Source organism: Hemicordylus capensis, chromosome 5, assembly GCF_027244095.1.
Source record: "Hemicordylus capensis ecotype Gifberg chromosome 5, rHemCap1.1.pri, whole genome shotgun sequence".
Lineage (NCBI taxonomy): Eukaryota > Metazoa > Chordata > Lepidosauria > Squamata > Cordylidae > Hemicordylus > Hemicordylus capensis.
Genome location: NC_069661.1, coordinates 81,708,332 through 81,716,419, shown reverse-complemented (window position 1 = coordinate 81,716,419; position 8,088 = coordinate 81,708,332). Strand labels below are relative to the sequence as shown.

Below are 8,088 nucleotides of genomic sequence, written 5' to 3'. Positions count from 1 at the left end.
ACCCGCTCCCCATTTCCTGCTGATTGCTGCCAGGGAGGGGGGGCATGAGACACAGTGGAAAGCGAGCATCCCCCAATGTGAATTTTCCCTTTGACATGCTTTGAAGGTTGGGATGAGGCAATGCAGCATCCCTGTTGCCAGGCAATGGCTAGAGGAGTGTGGAGACATGGTGGGTGAGTGCTCAGAAAGGCAGCCAGTGAGAGGCACAGCTAGCATAGAGCTGGTGCATTTCTGGGCTGGGCTGAGCTGCTCACTCTACAGTTTTGGCAGCAGCTACAGCATAAAACCCAATGTTACAGTGCTGCAGAATTCAGACAACACGATGTCACCTTCAAACCTCAGGTTGGAGCAGCAAAACTCACTAAAAACCAAAGGTTCAGACAACAGTTTCAGCTCAAAAAACTTGGGCCACTTGTGTGATGAAACTGTAGTTTCACGCATTTAAACAACCATGAAATGGAACCTCTGGTCCATTCATCTCTGACCTGGCATTATGTGCAAAGGTGGCTTCTGTCTTCTCTCAGCCTCTGCTTCAGACTGACTTGAGGGTCTCAACTCTCCTTTTTATGCATGAGCCTTTCCCCCCATTTTTAGCAAGACCCAATCAAAACAAACTGGAGTTCCCCCCCCCTTTGAAATAACCAAGAAGGTTACTTCAATTTCCCTCTTTTAAAAAAACCTGTTAAACTGAAGCTGTGAACTTTTTACCTTCTCCTTAGTATATGTATTCAATACAACAAAATGACAACTATATGCAAAAAATGGGAAGACTAGGCCTCATACTGCACACTAGTTTTCATTGGCAGAGCTGAAAGAACTAATGGGGTTCAACCACTGACTTTCCTTTTTTATGTTCCAGGCAGAAGGCTAAGAAGGAGTAATTTGCTTATCAAATCTGCCTATCAGATCTGTATTTTCATATCAATTGACAAATGTATTGAAGGAAACACAGAGTCACGTCTCATGATCAGTGAGACTTGCCAGATGGGGTTAGGCGGAGAGAGCAGGCTTAGCCCACTCTCCCCGCAGATGAGCAAGCCTGCAGCCCTGGGTGGCCGGATCAGCCACCTACATGACTGCCAGCTCCATCACGGAGCCGGCAGGGTCTGCAGGGATCGGGGGCTGTGCAGCCCCCAGAAGTTCCAAGATGCCCCACTTGAGCATGTGGGGCATCCTGGAGATATCCCTGAACCTGGGAGGCTGTTCGCAGCCTCCTGTCAGGGGTGTACTCGTGTGTTGCCACTCCGCAGCCTCCCAGTTGGGGGTCTCCTCATATGTCGCCGCGCTCTGCGGTGAAACACGGGTAGAATGCCGAGGTTAATGTTGTGCTCGCTCCATTAACCTTGGCTAAGGGGAGGGGTAGTTTTGGCGGTTTGCTACCAGGAGCTGCGAGGCTCCCGTGGCAGCACACGATCACCAAAAAGTGAGCTAGGCTTCCTTAGCCCACTTTTTGGCAATCGCAAGAATCGCCTCATAGTGTGAATTTGTGAACAGTTCCTACTTCTAAAGCAGCCGTAAATACTGTGGTTTTCTCCTTTAATTTTACATTTTTAAAGTTAAGCTTTATTAGTCAAAAGCACTGCTGTAGCACTGGATATAAAAGTGATTATACATTTAAGACAAATGTGGATACCTTCCCACTTGATTTAAAAGGCAACTTGGAAGTCCACAAGGCTTTGTGTGTCCAACATGATTCCATCCAATTGGCACAAGGTCTTCTGCCATTTCTGAAAGCTTTTTGTTTCATTGTTCATTTCATGCAAAGACTGCCAAAGCTGACTCCAATTCACACATTCCCAAAGTAGCCAAATTAATGTAGGGCACATGTTTCCATTCTGTTTATATTTACAAAGGCATATCGCCTGGGTAGCTTCACCATGTGGCACTGCATTCATTGCCTTGAGATGCAGAAAGGATTTGGACTTAATAGACTTGAAGTTTGATAGCTGCAATTACTGTGATGATTAGAATTGAAAAGATAAATTCAGTACAGGTATCTCTAACAAATGCACAGGAAATGACAATTCAGCTCTTGACAGAAGAATGCAAATGCACCCAGCTCTCTGCTGTGGAGACCCCTGGTTTGGCTCAAGACCTTGAACTACTAGCAAGGGCTTGGTTGGTCTGCATCCTTCTTAGCTACATAGGACTTTTGCTCACAGCATGGCTATTCATGACTACTCAGATTCAGAAGTAGATTGGGAAAACAGAAATATTATGGCACAGCAGCATCTAGGTCATATTGTGCCATCCACCAAAGAACAGTTCAAGCAACTGCCTCTAAGTTTCCATTCACATCATGGGTAACTGTCTTCTTGCAGCAGTCAGCTCATCAGTTCCCAAGGTCTTAAATTACAGGTAGTTTCAGAGAGCCAAAGATCCTTTGGTGCATATCACCATCACCACTGTAGAGAAGGACTTGAAATGAACTATTTAGTCTGTGATCAGCTGGATTTCTCACGAGTCTTTCTTCATCAATTGTCTCTTTCTAGTTGTCATCTCTGCCATTTCATCACATCAAGTTGCACAGAACACAGTTAGAAGCTCTATTACAGCCCCAGACTCCAAACAAGAAACCAGATGGGGGGCGGGGCGGTTAAAACTTGGGCCCCCAAACTTGTTTTAATTAAAACAAGATCTGTAAATGAACTGGCACATGGGTAGAAGGCAGCCTTGGGTACAGGCAGCCTTAACTGGTAAAAATTGTCTTTCCACATACTGTTTGAGTCAACCAGGGTAGTAGTAGATAGTAAGATGGGTAGTAATGTGACTGCTTGTGCCTCTTCAAGGCCCCACAGTTTACTGTGTAGAAGCAGGAATTGATTGATTCACCCTGCACATGCTGAGGCGAGTCTCACGACCAGTCTCATGGTCACTATCGCTGCTCTGGGCAGCCGGATTAGCCACCTACACAACTGCTGGCTCCGACACGGAGCAGGTGGGGGCTCATAGGTGGAACTGGGGGGGCAGGCAGGGCACGTGCCCTAGGTGCCACTGAGGTGGAGGCGCCACACCAGTTCCTGCCACCCCCACCCCATTGCCCACCTGCCCAGCCCCAGGGTCCCTCAGCCACTTGCCTCCAGCTCCGGCCTAGGATCGGCAATGAGGCCTAGGATCGGAGCAGCCTGCAAACTGCAGAGCTCTTCTCTCCCTGCCTCTCAGCTGATCGGCGGGTGGGCGGGGCTTCCAGAGAGGCCTCCAAGTAGGCCTCCCTGAAGCCTGAACTCGGCAGGCCCCAGCAAGCCAGGAAGGAGGCTGGCAGAGCTCCCTGCAGCAGACCAGACCACGCAGCACAGCTTTTGCAAGGTAGGCTGTGAATTCCTTTTTGTGGCTACCCCCATATATAGGGATCTGCTTGCCATAGGGCTTTGATATGGGTGGTGGGGCGAGACTGAGAAGTCTCTGAGTATTTAATTTAAAACAGACTGAAAAATGTGCTGGCTTTAAAAACAAAAACTATCTAAGGCCTATAAGTGGCTTGTTTCATGTCAGAAAATTACAAAAACTTCTGGAACAAATATTTATTTATTCATTCATTCTTTCATTCATTTATAAATGCACTTATGTTCAAGTTGTTTTGCAACCCAGAAGGTCTGAATGAGAACTGTGAAGCATGTGTTGTGCTTTTATTTTATTTTATTTTTCTTGTGTGTGAACTGCTCTCCAATAATTTGCAGGGACTTCAGGGTAAATCTGGCCAACATGTGAATGCAGCACCTCCATTCCAGAGGAGATGTGTGTTAAAAGCGCTTTAAAAGCCTCGTGTGAAAAACCTCCTGGAATCAAACTTTACTGAATTTGTTCAGAATTCTGAGAAAACAAACACAGGCTCACCCTGCATGGTTTAAAGTCTCCTTTGCTAATCTGCAGCAAGGGGGCCATTTTAATAATTAGTGTTGCTAGTGTGTTCTAGGCATTAAAAGTAGCACAAATATATAGTAATGTATAACACTATATACTGTGAAGTGTGCATGTGTGTATTCAGTGAAATGTATTTCCAGGCAGCATACTTATTTTGAAATATCAGACTTAAATCCTTGAGGGCCTGGGATGTGTGGAGGCCCTGGACCTTGAGGGGCTGGGGGCCCATTTTAAAATCTCATCTTGGCCCATTCCAACCTTGCTATGCCCCTGGCGGTCACTACACATGGGTTTCTGCACAACACCTGCACAGAAGAAACTTCCATGTAGAAAATGTGTCTCTTGTAAATTGACCCTGAATTTTCCATCCATGACTGGGATATTTGAGAGTTAGAGTCAATAATAAAAGAACAGCACACTGCTTGTGACAGGAAGGGGCAAATGACAATGATTTCTTAGTCTGGCAGGGGCTGGTTTTGGCCCTGGCAGAACTTGGCTGTCTGCTCCTGTTGCAAATGCCTCTGTCTAGTGTGGCAAACTAATGTATCCTCCTCCCTCTTGGTGTCAAAGTAAGCACTGGTGTGGTGAATGCACATATACCCCATCATGAGCCAACAGTCATCATAAGACAAAGGCTGGCAGGAATCATTCACTAAGCAGACCCACCACCACCACCACCACTACCTTCTTCTTCCCCTATTTTGCTAGTGGCTATTTGGGCAGGTGATCCTCTAGGACAAAGTCATGTTTTTAAAAAAGAATGAGATGAGACAGAGAAAATGACACTTGGAATCCTCGCATAACTCCTGACTGTTGTTCTAAGTCTTTTACAGAGATGGCTCATGTTTTCAGGTTTTGATCGACAACCATGTCTAGATGGTACAGTGTTCCTTTTAACAAGGATTTCCAGATATTGTTGACTACAAGTCCCATCGTTCCTGTTTGGACAGGGGCGCAATTTCAGTGCTTGCCCTAGGCGCTATTTTCCCTAGTTACGCCTCTGTGGGTGCTGCAGGGATCAGGGGCTGTGTGGCCCCTGGAAGCTCCAGGATGCCCCACACAAGTGTGCAGGGCATGCTGGAGAAACCCCTGAGCTGGGGAGGCTGCTTGCACCCTCCCAGCCAGGGGTCTCCTTGTGTGTTGCCGTGCTGCAGAGCCATGCTGCGGAGCCGCTCCACAGCAATACACAATTAAAAAAACGGGGACAGTGGAACGCTCGCTCTGCTAACCCCGTTTAAGGGGAGGGGTATTCAAGTGGGTTACCCACTTTGGGGAAATAAGGCTCACCTGCGACCCCGGTGATTCCCACGATCCGTGGAAAGTGGGCTAAGCTCTCTTAGCCCGCTTTCCACTGATCGTGAGAATACCCTCACTGAGTGCCAGTGGTCTGAATGAATGAGGCAAGCAACTTGCCAAAGGAGTTCCATTTCCAGGCTCCCAAACCCTGAGAAGTTGTTCTACATAAATCATCTTTCACTATAATAGTGCTTTCAGTTAGGTACCAAAAAAGCTATCCTCCCATGCTATATACTCACCTGTTGTTTGATTAGGAGCCAAGCTAGGTAAGGTCACCATTATTAAGAAAGCAAATACCAAATAGGAAGCCACAATGCGACACAGACCAAAAATATCCCAACAAAAAGACCAGTCATAAGGAGAGCAGAAATTCCTAATTGACCCAAAAAGGTGGCCACACTAAGAACTGGGAGGGTGACTGGAAGCCAAGCAATGAATGAAGAGGCCCTGTTGGGGTGTTGAAGGCAGCATAAATAGCAGGCCCCTAGACCAGTAACTGACCCTACATAGCACACAACACTACAAAGCCTCTATTGAGGCAGGGTGCATCTCCACCATCCTCAGACACTTCAGTGGGAACCTAGGACACATCCTTTGACCACAGAGAGTATGCTGGTTTGGTTTTTTTTAATACTGGCTCCTGTGTCTCCAGAGCTGCCTGTTATGTCAATTTTCTAATATATAAAAATAGACACTCTTTCTGTGGAAGCAGATCGTTGGCTAGATCTAGAGATTCTCCTGATATTTGATAAATAGTCAAATAACCAAAATAATCAAACACATCAGGAATAATTGCCACCTGAATGCTCTAAAGAGTACCCAGGCAAGGTGGCAGTGGTGGCCAGAGAGGGCTGTGCTGGTGGGGCTGTGAGAAGTACCTTGAAAGAGTGATTACCGGTGGTACTGCTGTCACCCACATGCCACCGTGAGCAGCAGTGCCTCACTCAATATCCTGCATGGCGGCTGCCACAGCTTTGATGCTAACCTGGCCTCTGCACATGTGCAGAGGTCAGGTGAGTGCTGGAGCCATGGCAGCCTCCATGCAGGATGCTGGGCAAGGTGCTGCTGCTCACAGCAGTTTGTAGGGTGCCCACAGTACCGCCGGTAATCTCTGGCTGCCCCACTAGTGCCACCCTCACCAACTGCCATTGCAAGGTGGCCATCTCTAAATTCAACTGCTGTATGCAAAACCAGATATCTATCACATCCAACCTTGTGATGAGACAAATTCCATCATTTTACTACAATCAATCAGGGGGAAAATTTGAGATTCTTAAGGCATCATAAAATTCATCTCACTGAATGGCTGGATTTTTAAAAAATGCCATTATGTTTTTTAAGTAACCACTGCAACTCTACCATTTGAAGAATCCCTTCAAAGTCCTGGAAGCATGTTTAACCAAGACCTACATTTTTGCTCTGCAATAGCTAATAAAATTAGTCTATACATGGTTTTCCAAGAATAATTTGTGATCTTCTTTAAATCTCTTTTCATGCTGCTAGTTCTGCAATAAACAAAATGTTATAGTGCTAGTGAATCAGTGAAAGGAAGTACTTTATATTTAGCAGCATCCAAGATAGTCACCATATATCTTGTAAGATACAAGCCTGACATGCCAGACTATTATAAAAATAGCTAATTTACTATGCACATAGGAAGCACTACTTATAGTCAACCAAAATGTGCCATTGTTATACTGCTTCCCAGCCTCACCTAAAATTTCTCCTTAGCAATGGCATCCTAGGGAAAGACATGGAGGCATAATTGCTAGAGAGTAGAGATCTGCATTGAAGACCCTGCTCAGAGATTTTTAAAAAATGTAACAAACATGTACACACACACACAACAGGAGCACCAGCAAAACACCAACAAATATTGCCTACTGAATTTTTCTTTTTGCTTCCTTCAAAATTCTTTGGAAGTTTTTCTGAAGTAGGTTCCTCCAAATTTGCCTCAAATGTCTCTTTGGATGAAATTTGGTAGAAACTCTACTTAGTCTTTGCTCATGTTAATACATAGAAGTTCCTGTTCCCTAGGCAGAGTGGTTTCCATTCTGAAGTGTTAGTTCTTCTTACTCTGTAGGATTCATTCCTTTTGACTAGAATGCCATCTTCTAAATGATGAAAAAATGTTTATATGTTTTGCAGGTTTTTCTGGAGAAATGAGAGGGACAACTATTTTTCATGCATCTTAAAATTCGTTATCAATGTGATTAGCTCATCTGAAAACTATGAAGAAACAGATGTTTAAAGAGAAACTCAGGGTCAAATTTATTTTAAAAAAAATAGCTTCACTGAAGTCTCTCCAAATTAAGCCATAACTGCATTTTTTCCATTTGCCAAATCTCATCAAAGTTTCTTTTGCTCACTCTGAAGTCATTTGCAGAACTAATTTGCATCATTAACTGAATATTACAAAAACAAAAAAGAATAATTCCCTTAATCATTTTGCCAAAACAGGTGGAAGCTGCTTTTATTTCAACCCCTTGTTCCTGAGATCAAAGATCCACATCTGATAAGCAAGAATGTAGCTTTTTGCTAGTTTAATGTTTGAAGTTTGTAAATTTATGCGGTAATTTAATCATAAAAGAGTGTCTAAAGATAGCTATCAAATCTTGATATTTATTCATTTTAAACAATATATAAATAATTTAGCAAATGTCTTACAAAGCAGAAAGAATAATATGCTTAAATTGGGGCTCAAGATCAGATATTATATTAATAAAATTGAAGACGTGATGTTCTCAAGAATATTACAGCAGAGGACAAAAGCAAAGGGAAAATGCTGGTTGAAGTGAGAAAAGGCCAATGGCAGTAGAAGATTTGGCATTAGGATCCAGAGCCCTTCCTATCAGGCAAAGTGAGGTGACTCATTTCAGGTAGTAGACAGGGTACTATTAAAGGGCACTTCTAAGATTGTCACTTCTTCAA

At 44.3% G+C, this 8,088-nt stretch overlaps 1 long non-coding RNA gene across 1 annotated transcript; it reads left to right on the top strand.

Moving 5' to 3' along the window:
• Positions 1-3,176: 3,176 nt before the first annotated feature.
• Positions 3,177-7,761, top strand: LOC128327569 (uncharacterized). The gene is made up of 2 exons (XR_008308679.1): positions 3,177-3,306; positions 7,306-7,761. It is a non-coding gene; the product is annotated as an uncharacterized LOC128327569 (long non-coding RNA).
• Positions 7,762-8,088: the final 327 nt, after the last annotated feature.